The sequence below is a fragment of the Natator depressus genome, chromosome 3 (assembly GCF_965152275.1).
Source record: "Natator depressus isolate rNatDep1 chromosome 3, rNatDep2.hap1, whole genome shotgun sequence".
Lineage (NCBI taxonomy): Eukaryota > Metazoa > Chordata > Testudines > Cheloniidae > Natator > Natator depressus.
The window spans coordinates 75,461,608-75,481,324 of NC_134236.1; the positions used below are offsets into that span (position 1 = coordinate 75,461,608).

Here is a 19,717-nt window from a genome sequence, read left to right on the forward strand (position 1 = left end):
TTATTTAAACCTCAGCTCCTAAAGACCAGTGATTATGTGAAAATCTCAGCTTTGGAGTTTTTTTAAAGTAAGTTTCTAGCTCTGATGGGGTAGACTAGGCCCAAAAGCCCCCTGCCGGAGGCCTCAGGGTTCTGCCACACCCATCCCGGGAAAGGGGAGAGGTCCTGCAAGCAGGCTAGAGTGGCTACAGGGGAAGCAGCCAATCAGGGCCCAGGAGGGCCATATAAAAGGAGGTGCAGAACAGCACAGCAGTTAGTTGCTGCAATGAGAAAAATGGATTGCTGGCCTGGAAGAGCAGCAAGACTACGGACAGCTATCTCTGCTGGCAGGGACTGGGGGAGGGAGATGCTCCTGGCTGGCTGCTAGGGACTCAGTAAGGACTGAGCCTCTGGAGGGCTACAGAAGGATAGTATCTCCAGGGAGGAAGCCCTGGGGATACAGCCCCATGCTAGGGCTGGACTACTTAAAGACTAAAGCCCAAGGAGGGCTAGAGAGAAACACCACCAGAGAGGTACTGATATAGGCTTCTCCTGGAAGGGGTTTGTGCTGTGCAGACAGTGTGACTTGGCTGGAGAGCTGAGTCACTGAAAACCTGCCTGAGAGCCATGGAAAGGGATCTCCAGACCTAAAGAATGCAGACACACCTAATCAGAAGGGAGCACTCATGAGAGGTGGGTGCCAAGCCTGTTACACTAGCCTTTGTGGTTGTGCCTTTAAAAATGTGATCTGACTGCTGTTAAAGGCTCATTAACCAGAAGACAAATGAAAAGATCCCAAAATTTATTTATTTCTCTTAAAAATCAAGAGATTTCTAAATAGTTGTATGATTTTTGGCTGGCCTGACTCATAATTTTTGAACACTTGGGGTTGTGGATATTGGAACATACAGACACTTATTACATTTCTGTTACACTGCCACTTTTCTGTTACACTGCCACTTGAATCCCATGCACTGTTCCAGCCCATGCTCCTACCACCACCTCCCTCCCAAGTACTGTGATGCATAATATTTTAAGTTTTTTAAAATGCATTATATTTGTTCTATATGCACCAAAATAAGCATTTTGAAGGGAAATCCACTCCACCTGCTTCTAGCTCAAGAAACTGGGCTGTATGCAAATATAGGGAAAATCTACCCCAAGGCCAATGAATGCTATGCTTCACAAATACCTATTCCCTCCATTGCTGCTATTCCAGGCTGTGTACTGCAATAAGAATCACAGACACACACACACCCCATGAATTGTGGGGTGTTGGAATCATGCTATCCATGAAGCTCAATTCATGGTCTTTCCACACAGGCTTTATGCAGGTTTAAATAGTGTCAGTTCCATGCCCCAGGGTGAACTTCACCTTTGATGCATAGAAATTTGATATTTTCACAATTAAAAATGTTATAATGTATACATCTTTATTGAAAATGGCAGATATTATGCCCCTCCCATTGCTGTATATTCAGTAAAACTGATTATTTCCATATAGAAGTTTTTTCTTTATTACCTATTGTAATATTTATCAGGAAAGAACTTCAGTGTTTAGCAAAAGTTTAGTTTATTAACAGTTATAATTGTTAGCCGAGCAATGAAAGAGGCCAGAGACTTATTGTTTCACACTGTATCACAGATAGTAGATGTCCCCTAGCTGCCTCAGAGGTAGAGAGGACCAGCAAGGGAAAGAAAACATTTGGCCCTTTTAAGGATTGCACCCCCCTCATGGATGTTCAGTCTTCTCAAGGACTGAGGAGAGTCCTCTGTGGTTGGTTGGTTGGACAGAAGGGTTCAGCATAAGGCTACTGGCTCCCATGCACCCAAGGGGATGGTTTATAAGCCCTTCCCCCGGCACCATTGTGCTTGGGGAAGAAGAGCTCCCCTGCCACCACCCCTCTTGGGGTTAGTGTAAGACTGGGTTTTTAGGCCTTGCTGTGGGTATCATGCTAGTCACATGTGGGACAGGGAAGGAATTTATCTTTTACTACCAGACCAGTCTGGTCAGAGACTGGTCTGGTCAGATTTATCAGTTTTCCTCTCAGCAGCCCAGGAACCTCATAGGTAGGGTAGCTTGTAGAATTCATGTTGTTGGTTAACTGCCAAGTTACAGTCAGTAGGGGGGGTTGGTTCCCGGCCAAATCAGAATTGGAAGCAGACTAGGAGAAGGCATCGCAAAAGAGTAAGGAATAGGATTGGGGCTCTTAATATCTGGTACAGCAAGGAGACCACTCCCTCTCACCCACCCCCTTAACCCTCACATGAGGGGAGGGCGGTGGGGTCTCAGCAATGGGCTTGGACCAGGTTGACAGGGTGGTGTGGTGATGGTAGCCATCCCCCAATATTACAGATTACAAAGGAATGATGACCTGCATGGTTGTTCCCAGATAGTTCCCAAGTGTGTTAATAATGTTGTGGCCTAGTTAAGCCACATTTCTGGGGTCTTGTCTTGTCTTACTGCAGTATCTGAGACCATGTCATTTTTCAGCAAAAATAGCTGTGACCAGCTGTGGTCCTAGAAATGACAATTATAATTAACTTTCTTTCAGATATGTTTGACACATGCATTTTGAGAGGTGCCTGGCTGAGGAGAAACATGTACCAATTTCTTTTAAAATCATCTTATGATGAGTTATGTCGTGCTATGATAGTCTTGTTCATATTGTTTTAGTGCCATGAATTATAACAATATTATCCCTATTCCAAGCAAGAGAGACCGTGAATTGTAAACTTTGGTTGGCCAACACAATGAAAAGATAATGATTCTGTAACAGTCATTACAGGCCATTTCAAGTTTTAAGAAGGGAACTGTCCTGGGCTAGAATCATCCTGTGTTAAGTTGCCTATAAGAATACTTGTCCCCCTCCCCGCCCCCAAAAAAGAGACAGTAAAATGTATTCACCTACTCATAATTTTTCCCTCTCTGAAGTGGATACCTGATGCTCTATGATTCATTACTCCTTGATTGTTAGTCTTCTGTTCTAAGCACAAAAGTTGCTCTTATTTTCTTTTTAATTGTAGTGCTAGCAGGTAAAGCTTTTCAGGGAACGGATTGCTTCTATTTCCTTGGCAAACTGCCCAAGCTGGGTAGACCAACTATAAATTCAGATTAATAAACATTATGAAAGATTAGACATCCCCAGGCAGGATATTGTTTCTTTTATCTACATCTTCACTTATTTAGCAAAAAAAAAAAATGGAAATGAAGATTTGTGGCAAAATGAGATCCCAGTGTGAGGGAATCCCAAGATTTTTCCATATCTCTGTTCTGGAAAGTTCTGTAAAGGAAAAAGAAAAGGTTGAGATATTTCACCATTAACTAGAATCTGATGTGAATTAGGTGATATAGTAAATGGGGCCTCATGAAGTACCAAGTGCCCACTTCAGAGAATGGGAAATTACATATAGATGTGTACATTTTCCCTTTCTCCCTTGTGGGCACCTGCCGCTCTATAATACATTACAACTGGGAAGCAGCCAGCAGTAAAAGAAATCTCCACAAACAGGAGGGACACTTAAAACATCAAAAAAACTGAACCAAGAGAGAAAAGCTTTTATTTGAGGGTGTTTGTTTTACAGCTTTTCTTCTTAGAATCATGGAATCGTAGGTCTGCCATTCTTCTTCCTCCCCCCACCATCTGAAGGACTGTAAAGACAGAAAACCAAAAGAAACACCACGGAACCTCATGCCCACACATCATATCTATTTCAAGTGACAGATAAAGGAATGTCCTAAAGATCAGGTAGACAAATGGAAAAATTATTTGAACGAAGCTCTGTGATCTTCAAGGCATTTCCTGGGCAGATGCCTGACTGAGTGAACCCTCACAGAACGAAGGGGATCTTTTATGAACTATTTGTAGGATTGACAAACTGAATGTAGCTATCAGGAAATGGTGTATGTGGATGCTTGGCAGCCATTTTTAAAGTTACTCTTCTAATCCTAAAATTGCATCCAATTTTTCAAGGATTAGCTTTGCAAGAATAGAATTTGAATGCCCCAGCCACATCTAAAGTGCACATTCTCCTTGCTGTGGAAAGGCTTAGACACAAGAAAGTCAAATAAACTGCTTCAAGTAAAAAACATAATTAGGGGGTACACAATTATGGAGCAGATTGAGAATCAGCTCATCCGGGATAAAGACATACATACATATTTCAGATGGGTAAGGCCCCCAAATTTACTAGCTCTCCTGATCAGTGCAATTGCTAATAGGGAAAAACATTTTACTAGAAAATACAAAAAAGACTCCTCAATAAGTTAAACAAAAAAGATTGAGAGATTGATTTGATGCTTCAGGTATTCTCCTGACAGCATCTCTTCAGAGACACAGCATTTAAAGAATTGAGAAACATGAGGGTACTGGAAAAAAGGACTAGAAGTGGAAGTATGCTACTAAGCACCTAACAGTCAGCTTACACTGATAAGAAACTAGGACTTAGATCCAATCAAGAGCCCATTTAGAAGGAACTCCAGTATAATCCTGATTGTGAGACAAAATGGGATTCATATCTTTTCCAAGGCATCATGAAGATCAAGTTCTCAGAATCCCTTGAAATTCTCATATTTGTGAACAGTCACTAGATCTCATCAGGAGGTCCATGAGCGTTCCTGAATATTCATGCTCTAGAAGGCAAAACTTCTCAGGCCCTAGGCCAAGTGCCTCAGGTGCTGTAGGTGTGTGCAAGCTTGAGAAGATCCTGGAATAGGAGTTTCCCCTGGTCCAGGAGGCTTGAAGATTCTGAACTGATATATGTAAGAATCTGTGAGATTATGGGTCCCTGGACCACTATAGCTTAACTGCTTGAGGACTCAATGATTTAGTTCTCATTCTAATGCATCCAATTGGTGTTTGCTTAGTCATCTGATATTTAGTCTTCTCCTTTGCTCACATGTAGGTAGTTTTAATCATTAAAAGCTTCAAGTACTGAGCTTTTCAGAACAGAAATTGTCCTGAGGGTGTGAGGCCTTAGGAAAAAAACAGCATACAGTGGGCACTACTGTAAATTAAGTCATATAAGAAATAATCAACTCTGCTCTAGGAGCATCAGAATTTTCCTTGCTTCATTGAGGATTATCAATCTGTACTTTCTTGTTCCAGTTTGGAAGTGCTAGTGTGCCACAGAGGTATTATTATTGTCTTTCATGTGAATGGCAAGAGAAGAATAAGAGTAGATAGAAAACTGCTTTCTTAACTGCTTTCCAGTCTTAAGTTTCCTTGGACAGCCATTTACCTTGAATTAAATGGGGCCTATCTGAGCTTCCTCTGGTTCAGAAGATCATGAGGTTCCTGAGTCAAGAAATTCCACTAATAATCAGGAAAGTGCGTAGAACACAGAGATGCATCCCCACTATGGAACAGTTTCCACATGTGGTCACTGTCTTACAAGGTAATTGTAGTCCTTGGAGGGCAAATACTTGAGCTCCTGAAAGGTGTACAAATTATGAAATTTTTCCTTGGGCAACTGGACTAGAACTGGAAATGTCTTCTAAAACATCCAGAGCTGGACCAGATCCTGAGATGGCACTAAGGAACTCCTCTCTGAAAATAAATGAAGTCATTGCTGGACACAATCAGTTGAAAGGTCGGGTCTATATGTACAGGTAGTAAGCTGTATGGGTGGGCTACCTAAAGTCATTTGTGACCTTGTTGTAGAGTGATAATCAGACTGATAAGAAAATAAGGAGTGGGTGAGAAGCCAAAGGGCATCTACTGGACTTAAAATTAGGTATGCAATGTTGCAAAGTAGCAATGGTGGCACTAGAAAATTGGCACAGATTGATAGACTTCCTTGGAGGACAATGAAAATCCTGAGTAAACATATCTAACAGAAAGTTCTGGACTCCATGAAGAAATTGGCCTCGCATACTGTCAATCGGCGTAGACAGAATCAGCACTGGATGCAACTTGTCAGTTGTCTTTCCTACAAGGAAGAATCTGGAATGAACACCCCAAAAATTACTCAGTCAAAGGAGCAATTGCTGCTGGTGAAAAGACATTCACAATGTATCCTTCACTGCCTCTTTACTGGTCCAGAGGAAGGAGAGGTGACAGGAAAGATGAGGGGAACTTGAAAACTATGGAAAGACCCTCTCAGATGGTTTTGAGAGCCGACCTATCTGATGTGGATTTTTAAATTAGATTTGAAGGCATGAAATCTTTGCAAGAAAGCTCTTTTCGAAGGAGGAAAATGGTAGAAGCCTAAGGTATGTGGGGTTTTGCTTTTTGTGGCATTTTTTTCACTTTGTCTTTTTCTCATCCTATTACCCTTTCAGAGTGCTCATCTGACAATGACAGTACACAATTGCATTGTTACAGGGTGAAGTAGCCAGGAAAGGATTAAGGGCTACCTACCTGTCACATGACTCAGCAGGGGATTTCAAGGAAGACTTGCTGGAGACTGAGGGAGGCAAAGGAAAAGCCTCTGGAGTGGCAGCCCACATTTGTCAGTGGAATTGCTTCATTTTGGTGTTTTGTATTTAAACAATTAACTGTGTCATGAGATAAGGGTCTGAAACAGATTTGGGTGTGGCATGTTTCCTTTCTGGACTGGTGAGACAGCCCACCAGCTTTCAGGCATCTTATTGAGAGCTAGAACTAACTACCTCATAAATAGTAGAGCAACTCCAATCTACCGGGCTGCCCAGCCTCACAGTTGTAAAGACTGCTGCTTCTGCAGCTACAGCTTTGCTGCTGCCCTAGTCTGTAACCGACTCTTGAAGAGCCCCCTCTTTCAACCATATGTATAGGACCAGCGGCTGATAAGGGCAGGTGGGGGAGGGAGAGAAGCCTCATGCTTGAAGCCTCATGGTCATGAAGTAATGCTCTGTGCTTTAAAGCCTTGCTGAAGTGGTTTTACAGCTGTGCAACAAAATGGCGCACTCTCCTCCCTTGATGCTGACATTTTAATGAAAGATCACAGCTGTTCAGAATGTCCACTGGAGCTGGCAGGTCCTAGCTGCTGTCAAGCTCAGTGAAATGGGAGGCAAGGCTGATGTGGCACACATGATAGGAAACTGAGAGAAGCTAAGCTTAATAGCTCCCCTAGCAGACTCCAGTTATTTTGGTGGTCTTTGGGCACATGTAGGCTGGCAGTATGGGGTATGCTACTGTGCTGTATTAGTAAGAAAAGTAATTAAGTGTGGTAAAAAAGCAGGCTAGGTTAGCTCACACTGTCCTAAAAAAGGCCAAACAGAAAACCGGCCTACTGGCACTGCAAGGCTAACAATGACTAGGCTGCCCTTCTGCATCCTGAGAAAAAGAAAAAACAGAGAAAGCAGTGGTAAAATGCAGATCTGGACTAAGCCACACTTGAAAGCGCCAGGGCAATAGAGGGTTAACTTGTGCCATTAGGCATCATGGGATGGACTGCTGTGCTGATTCTCAGGAAAAGCCAGTAGAAGGATAGAGAAAATGGTAGGTCAGGCCATGCTGCGCAAACCCATGTCTGAGGGAGCTGAGAGAAGGACAGGGTCAGTGCATAGAGTCTTCAGGCTGCCCTCATGTAATGGTAACTGCCAGTAAATATGGGGAATACATGCCATCTGATTATTTGTTTGAGTGGGTTTTATTTGTTTTTAAACATTTGGTTACAGTTTCAAAGCCTGTGGAAGTTGGAGCTGTTCTCAAAACTCTTCTCTCTACCATGGGAACACAGTGGAGAGGGAGAAAAATAAAATAATACAAAGGAAAAAACTCCTGCCTGGAGATAGACAGGCATGTCCTTGAGCAACTTCTTACCTCTTCACAGAAGAGGTAGAGGCAATGCATTCTCTGAACAGCTCCACCTACGGGCACCGCATTGTGAAGCTGGAGAGAGAGGTTTTAAAAACAAAAAAGAGGCTCCTTCATGCTTGGAAGATGAGAAATAAACGGGCGAGGCTTCTCCAAGTGAGCTCTCCTGGAAGGAATAGGAAAGTAATTCCATTTTCCTTATATTTTATTTCTCAGTCATTTTTAATTTGTAATGTATTTGAGATGGACACCTCCAGAGAGTGTATCAACAAATCCTCAGAGTCTGTAATTTTGTTCCCTATTGGGGCAGGTTAAAATAAAGTTACTCTGACGAACTGTTAACATATTCCAAGGATTTAGTCCTTTTTTGGGCCACCTACAAACATTCAAGAAAATGATGAATAATGGTGGACATGTCTGTAATGAATGGCAAAGACCATTTTGTTTTGTGAATGCTATGTTCAGTAGCCTGCCATCTATGTAGGCAAGGCATGCATTGCATGCCCTGCATGCCTGTCTGGCTGTGCGCTGTCCAGCTGGTGGCCAGTGGGCCCAAAACGGCCCAGGGGACAAGTCCATCTGGCCCCCATAGAGGATGCCATTTTGTGCTCAGTGTAACCTCACATGTGCCATGTGTGCGAGGTCATGCCACATAGTGTATAACCTTTTGGACCACCTAAGGCATGCCAGTGAGTTGTTACATGCCTTACTAGAATTGTCACAGCCTGCCACTGGCTATGTTGTATTTCAGCTTTCATTTGGATTTAACCTTCTCTGTCATCTTCATTTGTTCTGTAATTTCCATTTTGGAAGTAGAACATCCCTTTTGTGTTAGGGGCTGGGCACCTAGATGAAAGACTATGATTGAGAGAGCCATCAAGTCAACCAGTGTCGACTTTCTCTCCACTGCTGGCACAATAGATTTTCTACCAGCAGGGCCAGGGACTTTGATTGGACTCTATACAGAAACTGTCTGGAGGAGAGGCAAGAACTTCCTGATCTAAGCATATGGCAGGGAAAGCTGCGATTTCTCTGCCTGACCACATGGCTAGAGAGGAGACACTTTATTTAAGGAGGGGCATTTCTGGAATCGGGAACCATTACATCACCACATGCAAGCAGACCGGCCAAGAAGGCAAGGGCTGCTTGGTCTAATGGATTCTGACCAATCCTGGGAGACTCAAGAGTGGTGAGATCAGACTGACTGTGTTGTGTTCAGGAACTGTTTATTTTTTCCAAAGATCTGTAACGTTCTAGTGCTGTTCAAAAGTTAGTTCAGAAATTCCTGTGCTACATCTTTGATCCTTGCTTGCCTGTCATGTTGATTTAGTCCTAAGAGAAGCACAGGATCTGGTCAAAGAGGTAACTATAGTTGAACCACGCAGTAATAATGATCACAATGTAATTAAATGTAGCATCCTTTTAAGAGGGGAAAATGCTAGACAAAAATCACACCAAAGTAACATTTAACTTTAAAAAGGGAAACTACACAAGAATGAGGACACTAGTTCAATGGAAATTTAAAAAAAGCAGTCACAAGGGTAAAATGCCTACAAGCAGCAAGGAGACTACTTAAAAACATCATAAAAGAGGCTAAAACTAAATGTATAGTTTAAATAAAAAAGACAGTAGGAAGACCAAACGAATTCCACTATGACTAAATGGCTGAGTAATGGAGGCTGTTAGAGACAAAAAGACATCCTTTAACATTTGGAAGCCAAATCCTAACGAGGAAAATAGGAAGGAGCACAAACTCTGGCAAGTAAAATGAAAAAGTATAATAAAGCAGGCCAAGAAAGAATTTGAGAAGCAACTGTTAAAGACAGAAAACTAACATTGAAAAAATATTTAAGTACCTAAGAAGCAAGCAGCCTGCCAAACAGACAATGGGGCCACTAGTCGACAAAGGTGTTAAAGGAGCACTTAGAGAAGACAAGATCATTGGAGAGAAGTTATAAGAATGCTTTGCATTGATCTTCATTGTGTGGGATGTGAGGGAGATATCCACATCAGAACTAGTCTTTTGGTGAGACTAATCTGAAGTATTGTCCCAAATTGATGCATCAGTAGAAGAGGTTTTAGACCAAATTGATAAACTAAATAGTAATAAATCACCAGGACCAGATGGTATTCACCCAAGAATTCTGAAAGAACTCAGATATGAAATTGAAGGATTACTAAGTATAATATGTAAACTATCAATGAAATCAGCCTCTATACCAGGTGACTGGAAGGTAGCTAATGTAAAGCTGATTTCTGTAAAAAGGGCTCCAAAGGAGATGTTGGCAGTTACAGGCCAATGAGCCTAACTTTGATACTAGGCAAATTGATTGAAAATATAGTACAAAATTATTCAAGATAATTATGTCCAAAGCAGACTGCAAGGAGTTACAGAGGACAAAACAGGTGACTAGGCAACAAAATGGCAGATGAAATTCAATGTTGATAAGTGCAAACTAATGGACACTGGGGAAAATATCCCAACTATACATACATAATGATAGGTTCTAAATGAGATATAAGTAATTTTTCAGACAATGCAGAACTAATCTGTGGAACTCATTGCCATGGGATGTTTTGACAGCCAAAGTTATAACTGAGTTCAAAATAAGATCTAGATAAGTTCTTGGAGAATATGTACATCAATGCCTATTAGCCAAAATGGTGAGGGATGTAACCCCAAGCTCAGGGTGACCCTAACCCTCCAACTACCAGAAGCCGAGAGTGGAAGACATGGGCGGGTCACTCCGTAATTGTCCTGTTCTATATCCTCTCCCTGAAGCTCTGATACAGGCCAGTGTCAGAGGCAGGATATTGAGCAAGATGGATGACCCAGTGTGGCAGCAATTGTGTTCTTATGTTATCCTTAAAGGGACTAATTGAGACATCAAAGCTCCTACAGCCTGGTAGAACTCTGGTGGGGAATGAGTATTAGTGACTGGGAGCTCAGGAGATCTGTGGCAGTGGTTCCATGGTCGAAAGTGGCTGGACTGCAGGGTTCCACTGCCCAAGAATGGTTTCAGACATGGGGTATGTACATGAAAGATGCTGAACTAGGAACAGAGACCAGTCACTATCAGTCTCAGGAAGCTTAGAAGCACCTGTTCCCAGGATGTGGGGCTGTTTACAACAAAGAAGGGGAACTTGGCCAGGCTGGTAACAAATGCTGTACCACCTGAAGTTGCCTTTAATCTAAAGTTCTATAATAGTAATGCTGCTAAGTACTGAGATGGCCAAAACCATTCTCTTTGGCAGCAGCAGAAGACATGAAAGAAATTTTCTTAGTCCAGTTTTGTATCATATGGTTATTCATCTTCTTAAGAATGACACAAAAAATCAATAAAAAATGGAAGAACTTTATAAATGGATCTTTTCCTAATTGAAAGGCTTAACATGACTTTTGGAGGAAGAATAACATACCTTAGCTCTGACCTACTTCAAAAGTCTAAAAAGTCACTTTCTGAGTACTTGTTTCACTCTTGCCTTGGGCCTTCTGCTTGTTTCCATGAAGATAACTTTATAACTATTCCTCACCCGCATTTTGATCCAGGAGAAAGGCTTCATCCTTCAATAGTGCACGTAATAGAATTGGTCCGATCTGAAGCATGAGAGTGCACATTTTTATCTTGGATCTTGAATCTTGAATATTTTACAGTTCAGGCAACAGAGTTTAGCTAAATTGGTGGTGGTGTGACTAGTAAGCTCACCACCCAAAGAACACTCTAGCCTTCATGTGGCCCTTGTGCCTGTAATAGAAGTGTGTTGAACTATGGTATAAAACTTACATTCTTATTTGATTAGCTATTGGGACAATTAATGCTGCTGCAAAATTTCATAGTTCTGCTTCAAGAGTGAATTTCCCCAGCAATGTAACGGTTTCTGGCACCTGCGTTGTTCCCACTGCAGTTTTCAAACCTTGGCATGTTCCCAGTGCAAATACTTCAACAATATTCACTGCAGCTGTAATGAACTAGCTAACTTAGCCACGGTGAGACTGTGCCTGTAAATGGCATAAATAAAGTACACGGAAGTTAACAATACAGTATCTGGTAGGCAGGAGGACTTTCTATACAGGGAATGTGTGTGAAAGTAGGCAAGTGTAGGAACAGAGAGACTCACAAAAAAAAGGGGGGGGGGCGCGGGGGTGAAATCCTGACCCCTCTCAAATCAATGGCAAAATTCCAACTGACTTCAATGGGACCATGATTTCACCCTGTGACTTTATGGTCAACATATTGTGTGACTCCAAAACCTTGTATTAAGCGTCTCTTACTAAGGAACCTAGAAGATAATGTCTCCTCTGTAGCAACAAACTAGAGCTCAGAAATTTCCATTCTGTCAGCCTGCACTTGAATCTTTGTTTCCTCTGACCGAAGAGCTTAGGTTATATAAAGTTATCCAATCTGTCTGAATTTCTTAAATCTACAAAACTATACTGAAAATTTGGTGAGAACACTTTTGATTGCAAGATTTTGACCACATGTTTCTGACCTAGTTGGAATTGGGAATTACCTAAAATCTCATGAAGTCTATTCTCATTTATTTCAGATTTCTGACACCAAAGACCATGCTATAAATTTGGCTGAGTCATGATTTTTTTTAGGTTCACTCATCAGTAAGCATACTCTGCTCAGCTTCCCTTTGGACACTCAACTCTTTCACATGTACTGCTATCAGAGTGTAAATCATAATGATAACAATTAAATACAAAATGTTACTGTATAATTCATAATGTCATACACTGAAAATTTGTACACTTTTCACATATGAAAAGTCAGGAAAATAAAAAAAGTTTAGGTTTAAAATTTGCAAAGCTCCATGTCCTGAATATTTATGGTATTTACTGTGTTAATTATATAGAACCTACTGCCATAGAAACCAGGTGCACTCAGTTAAAAAATATTCAAATTACATGAGCAGCCACTCTGATAGCACTAAGTCTGCCAATATCATTCACATAGCTTAAAACCCATGTCTTAATAGACCAAATGTTAACCCCACAACATCAAATTAGCAATAAAAAGTAAAAACGAAAATAAGCAAAGACCAAGATTAAACAAAAACAGTCAAAAAATGTTACATAACATAAGTGAACCTTGTATATTTGCTTTCCAACCTCATACTTTGGTGCCTGTCCAAAGGGCCTGACCCAAAGCCCATTGCAGTCAATGGAAGTCTTTCATTGATTTCACTGGGCTTTGGATCAGGTCAAAAGGAAGCGAGCTGCAAATGCAGGGGCCCAGGAACTTTTAATGTAGGGACTGAGCCAGCCAATTGTGACTGCATGGCAATATATAAGGCAAGAGGCAATCACTCTCATAACTGGGTCACACAGTATTCAGGGTTATAAAAATAGTCACCAGCACCTTGAACTGTATGCAGAAATGAATAGGAAGCCAATATAAAAAGCTGAATATAGATATTTGGTGTTCATAGTAGCATATCCTGCTAAGGATGGCATGCAACAGTATTATGCACGTGCTGAAGCTATTGGATGGTCTTCAAGCCTAGCCCTAAGTAGAGATCATTGCAGGATCTAGCCTGGAGGTGGCAAAGGTGCAACTGACATTTGTGAGGTGTACATCAGAGAGGAGTGATCACTGGCTCCTAGCCTGCTGCAGAGGTCAGTGAAGCTACAGTCCATTACTGCTACTTGAGAATGCAGGCACAGCAAAGAATCCAATAGGTCTTCTACACCGTGAACACTTTGGTGAAAAGTTGGGGATAACTTCCTCAACGCTTGATAGTCATCTCAGCCTGCTCTTTTAGAAGCTTCTTCCTACAAAGAAGCATCTCACCTATCTTGTCAGGAAAATCAGTTCACTATTGTGTAGTTTCCTATCTTGGCTGGGCATTGTGACAGCAATGAAAATGTATCCTCTAGATTTTACTAAAAGAAGATGAAGTGCACACTGTCACCATAGCCCAAAATATCTCAGCACTTCCCCTGCTGCTTTGCAATTACCTACACATAGATGAGTAAGATGGTGTGCAGAACTCCCTGGGATCTCTCTGAGGAAGGAGTAATCCACTAGTTCATAAATCCCACATACAACTCAAAATGCCTCGTGGTCAATAATATCAAAGGCTGACGTTAGATCCAATCTGCAAGGTTTAAAATAATACAGTCCCATTTCCTCCCTTTCACTTTGTCTCTGAGATGCCTCTCACCTGCTTCAGCTAAGATGACACATTTGCAGCTTGTCCCAAAGGCAACACTCGTGGCTGATAGGAGAACACAAGAAGTGAGGTTTAGCCCCTCCCATTTATCCCCGTGAAATCCATTGAGCCTTTTACCATATGACTTCCTACTCCCCTGGAACTACCCAGACATGAGATAATCAGAGGGAAGAGTCAAGATGACATTAAAAAATATAGAGCACACACACTAAGGAGAGGTGTCAGTTGGTAATCCCAGTTCCATGTTGCAGTTGAAAAAGAGGGACAATGATGGACAAAGGTGTACCATTTGAGAAACAGCAAATTACTCTTTAATGGAAGCATGCCATCTATTTCTTTTCCAGGCACTGACAGTATACACATAATGATACAAACTATAATAGATTAAAGTACACAGATATTTGAGGAAGCAGTGGATTGGGCACCAGACTGAGAGTAAACTGTTTTACCCATTAGTTTGCCACTGACTCACTGTGTGAGCTTGAGCATTGCATTATGCTTCAATTTCCTCCATCTGTAAAATGGGGATAATGATGCTTGTCAGTGTCTGTAAAGTGCTGTGACTAGAGCTGGCTGGGAAAGATAGTTTTTCCCTGCAAAAAATGTCAACAAAATTGTCTATTTTAATTTTTGTCAAAATTTTTCTTTGAATATTTTAAGGTTTTTCATACAAAACCTGAAAACTGGAAATGTTTGGTTTTCAGCAACCAAAAATCTTTTTTTGTTTTGTTTTGTTTTCAGGTTTTCTATGGAAAACCCAGTATTTCTATGATGAAAATAGAATTACTTTGCAGAAGGCCTTTTTCCATTGAAAAAAGTTTCAAAAGAAAACTTTTGACTAGCTCCAGATTTGACATCTATGAAACATGCTTTTATATAGATGTGTGTGCTAAATATTATTATGTATAATGTATTATGACACGAGGTATAGGCTAGTCATTACAGCATATTTATTTCATATAAGCTTCTTTCTTTACTTCTGAAACAATGTTTAGTCAACAAGACTCATTCCATGTTCCTCATTCTGGTACAAGACCAGGAAAGCTAAACCGCAGACTGAGCATGGTGTTTTGGTTGTGATACCACAGGCAGAGCTTGACTGGGCTGCAGAGTAACTGTGATTAGATTAGTTTCTATTTCTTTATCAAAGAATGTTTCTGCTGCTTTCCACTGTGATTTGTGTAATTAATCTGGTGTGTTCACGGAAATTACAGTTTTTAAATCTTTATAATGAAAATCAGCATGGTGACAGAAAGTGGATACAATTGCTCAACGCAAGTATATCTCTGCAGATAGTGTCACTGATGAATGATGGATAGTACACTGCCACCTTTTGGCTGTGGAGAGGAGTAAAAAGTAATGGTTAGAAAGTTTTGTGCTTTTTAAAAAATGTAAATCAGATATTTTGCAGAGGCAGCATTTAACAGCTTCCCCAAATGCAAATACTTTGGAATTGGTGACCAACAGTAGTACTACTTATATTAGTCTTATGCAGCTTCTTGGAATTGCGTAATAAGAATTTTTGACTGTAGCCAATCTTATATATGGGGACCTGTATGTGAAATAATGGGATAATAATGTAGACTGCTGTTAACTCTAGTGAAGAACAAGTGGAATCAGGCTGGTGTACACAGTCACTTCAGTCTGACTGTGGTACATTCTTCCTGCCTTAGGAATACTTGAGAGTATCTTGTGTTGTACTCAAATAGTGTTTTCCAGAGGAATGATTTATATACAGTTTGTACTTCATGCTCTTTTGAGCACTTAGCTGTAAATGTTTGCCTCAGTGCCAGTGACTGTGAAGTGATCTCATTAGGGAGAGAGTGACTATTATTAGCCACAGAATTATTTTCCAACTATATAAAGAAAATGAAACTCTGTAATTTCTAGAGAGGAGCAAAGATCTGTAACCATCTGATCCAGAGCATGAGAGTGCTACCTATTCAGACATCATGCCCATCCTATCTGCCCAGTGTGGTAGACTGTTCCACAGTTCCTCTATGTCTATTTAGTTTTCTATAGTTGCCATCACTGTGGTATCTAAGTGTTGTTTCAAAGATACTGAAAAAGAGAGTGCTATACAAATTGTCCTCCAATCCTGTAACCCTTTATGTATGTCAGTGGCTGTTTCTTGTGCAAGTAGTGGGGTGGGCTTATTTGCATGAAACCTAATTCCTCATGGGCAAAAAGGATGCAAGATTAGACACATGGGGTAAAATTCTGGTCTGATTGATATGAAACTCTGCAAGGATTTTACCTGAGATCTTTAGTCACACTTTTATTCATTTCAGGAACAATAACCCAAGGAATAGAAAAGTGGCAATAGCCCTGAAGATGCAAAAGGTTTTGTAAATGAACTTGTAATTTAAAGTAGCTCTACAGTATGCTTTTTCCTAAGGCAATGTTAAGCAAGGCACTGGAAGCGCTTCTGGTTTTATTTTGACATTCTACACAATATGTGATGTCAAGATATCAGCTGTAAAAAAGACGAACAAGTTAGTCTCCCCTTTTAGTTTTCAAAATGTTTTCTTGTGGTCCTTTGTTTCGGCACAATAACATAAAACAAGCTTTTCTGTTGGTTTAAAGCTTCTTCCCCCCAACTATTCTCTGCCTCACAGCTTTTTAAGCTAATTGTGTCTAGAGCAGCTAGCAGCAAAATAAAAAGATAAAACAGAAATGATCTGGAAGCTAGGGGACTCCTAGTGAGTGTCCTCTTAACTACCTAATTCAGCCGCCTATGTTGCTCTGCGTTCGTCTCCTCTACTCCCCCTTTTACTATGGCACAGTGCCTTTAGGTTGCCCAGCAACCACTGTAGTACTGCTGCACATGCGTGTTAGGTAGTAAATTCTTATCATGCTTTATTTTCTTCCCCTTTTTAAATGTAGAACTTCATAACAGGACATTTTCTTTTCTGATGGCTAGATAACATCTGTGGGAATTTCAAAAGCTGCACAGTATGCCTGCGAGGATGTAGACAATTCATTCTAATTCTTGACAGACACACACTCCACATCCACATGATGTGATGATCAGTTATAGCCTCATCTTTTAGATATATAAAAAAGTCCCTGTAAACTGAAAGTGAGACACTAGAAATTATATATTTTTAACAGCAGATCCAGTAGTAAGAGTACAGGTCCTGGACTAATTCGGTCTACTTTTGTGTAAGAAATCAGACAAAGCCTTCTGCCTTCCTTTCCCCTCCCTTGGCAAATCCTAGTGTCCTGCTGCTTTCATTTGTTTTTGATCTGCCTCATTAAAAGACTATTGATGGCTTTAACTATTGTCCTTGTTTAGGTGCTGATTTACAAGCACTAATATCTGACTGTGCTGAGATTAATGGGAGCCCATGGAGTTTACGATTATCCTTAGGTCCCTTGACCACACATGTAGGGGTTTTGGTAGGGGTCATGCACTCTTATGAAAAACTCCAAAGCAGGCTTAAACCTGGGAACGTTTTAATAGGATTGAATGTGTAATAGGATTTGGCAGCTTGGCCTAAACTATTTTTTTTTAATGTGGAGTCATTATTATCTTAGAATAAAGTAGTGGATTTTAGATATTTTTAAAGGGCAAATTGTTGTTACTATCATTTAAATGACTCATAAAGTGTAAACTTCTTAATACAGAATATTAAAACAATGGGGAGACCTGAATATGCCTTGTACTGTGTGTTAAATCAGAAGGTGAAAAGTAAAGATTCAGATTCAGACTAATAGAATTTCTGATGTGATTATCAGTATATTTTTAGGTAATAGTCGTTAAAAATTCTGAAAGTCAGTGGGAATCTACTGGCATTTATTTTTAAAAAATTTCAAGAAAGTAGTGACTTTTTTGAAGCAAGAGTTCTGCTCAATAACAAAAGATTCCCATGCTGACTTCTCCCTTACTCAAACAAAGGCACGTAAGGGTATGGTAGACAGTGATGTAATAAATTAAATGTATTTAAAATAATACTTCAATCATAGAGGAAATTAAAAGGGAAGGTATGAAAAAACCTAGAAGTGAATTATATCAATAATTAGATAGAACTTGACAACTTTTTTTTTTTTGCACATGCTGTAATGGTGTTAATTCATTTTATAGTTTTACATGTTATGTGATATCTATGCTATGTTGTTTAGCTTGTTATGTAACATGCTTTTGTAAATTACCAGAACATCCTTTCAGAGGTGGCCTCATTAATTTTTTCTAATACACCAGTAGAGCAGCTAGATATATGTGACACTTGTCCATAGGGTCATATCAGCGCTGTATTCCAGAACATAAACTGTAAATCTTATGGGCACCAAGGAAGTTATGTTGGCCTAGAAGGTGTCATGAAAAAGTAATGGGAAGCTAAATTACAGATTCAGTTTGACTGGCTTTAAAAGTCCCAATACAGCAGAACTTTAAATAAATTTGAGCTTTGATTAAAGCTATAATGCCAAATTCTGCACTGACTTGTACCCCGTGCAATGTCAATGACTTCAATGGAGTGGCATTGGCTAGAAGACAGGGCAGATTTTGGCATATAGCCTGTATTTACAGATTCAAAGATGCCTCTATTACTTCTGTTTTTGTAGGAAAAACTGAGTTAGAAAACGCTAGTAATAAAGGTACATATATATCTAGTATTGTTGCACCTTGCATTATTATACTCCAAAAATGCTGCACATTTATCAAAAGCTTTCTGCAAACAAGGTGCTGTCTACTTGGTGGCAAAGCGTACCCACGTTTTATGGCAAGATTCATTTGTTTCCATGGCACTTGCAGCAGCCTGGAAATTCTGTGGCGTACTCAGATAAATGCCAAATAATTTTGTATTGAATTAAATATGAAAATGAATACTATGATCCATAGAGTATCCCTTGTTATTATTTGTAATATTAAAATCAATTTACTCCACCTTTAGACTGTCAATCATCAATATGCTGAGTATGAACAGCACATAACTGCACTGTAGGAATTGTCAAGGGGTGATTTTTGCAACTGGTTAGGAGACATTTGGTCTTTGGAAGGGAGTTGGGATTGTGGGATAATAAACACAACAGCTGAAGTGTCTGCTTAACATGATTAGCAAATGAAACAGTAAAGTATAGACAATTGCATTGGCATCATTAGCTTCCAGAGTTAACACCACACAGACACGAATGGAGCAGTTCACACCTCTCTTGGATTTCTTGTGTCGGGTTCTTTGCAGACTCATGAGGACATCTCTGCTTCAGTTATATGATTAGAAGATTTGCTTGCAACCATGAGGAGCTAGACACTTTTTAAAGAAAACTTAAAATCTGGATTGCAGTTCTACAAATTGGTGTGGAGACTGCAACAAATTTACCAGCCTCAGAATTTCAGAATGTACAAGGCCTTGCATGTAATATAGTTTTGAGGCTATCTTTTTTCCCCAACAAAAATGCTCTCTCACCCATTATTTTCTTTGAACTCACATTATACAATACTCATTAGTTTTTCAATGTCTGCCTGAAATAGGGATCTGGATGAAAATGAACTGGCAGTAACTTAACCCAGATAAGAAGGATCTGGTTTGCAGAGAGGAGAATTTAAAAGAGAAGATGGAGTCTGTTTCTGAGCCATCTACTGTGGGTGAGTTTGCTCACCTTTTGCCTAAGTAGCGTACAAAAGTTTGGGTCCTGTTGGATACATCATTGCTCCTGGATTGTGAGGAAGCAGTTGTGATTTGCAGTGTTGTTGGGTAGGGGAGGGGTGTTCCTCCAGCCACACTGCCCAAGATGACACTAGGAATACATTTGACCCATAATGAGATAATCAACATCCCCTGCTATAAACTGAAAGATTGGCTGCTTGTTACCGGT

General features: G+C 40.3%; 1 long non-coding RNA gene across 1 annotated transcript in view; it reads left to right on the plus strand.

Annotated features, from left to right (window-relative positions):
- The window catches only part of LOC141983921 (uncharacterized), a 45,338-nt gene extending 25,884 nt beyond the window's left edge, over positions 1 to 19,454 (plus strand). Inside the window, exon 3 of the long non-coding RNA XR_012638578.1 lies at positions 19,374 to 19,454. This is a non-coding gene — a long non-coding RNA (uncharacterized LOC141983921). The remainder of the gene's footprint in view (positions 1 to 19,373) is intronic.
- The last annotated feature ends 263 nt before the right edge of the window (positions 19,455 to 19,717 follow it).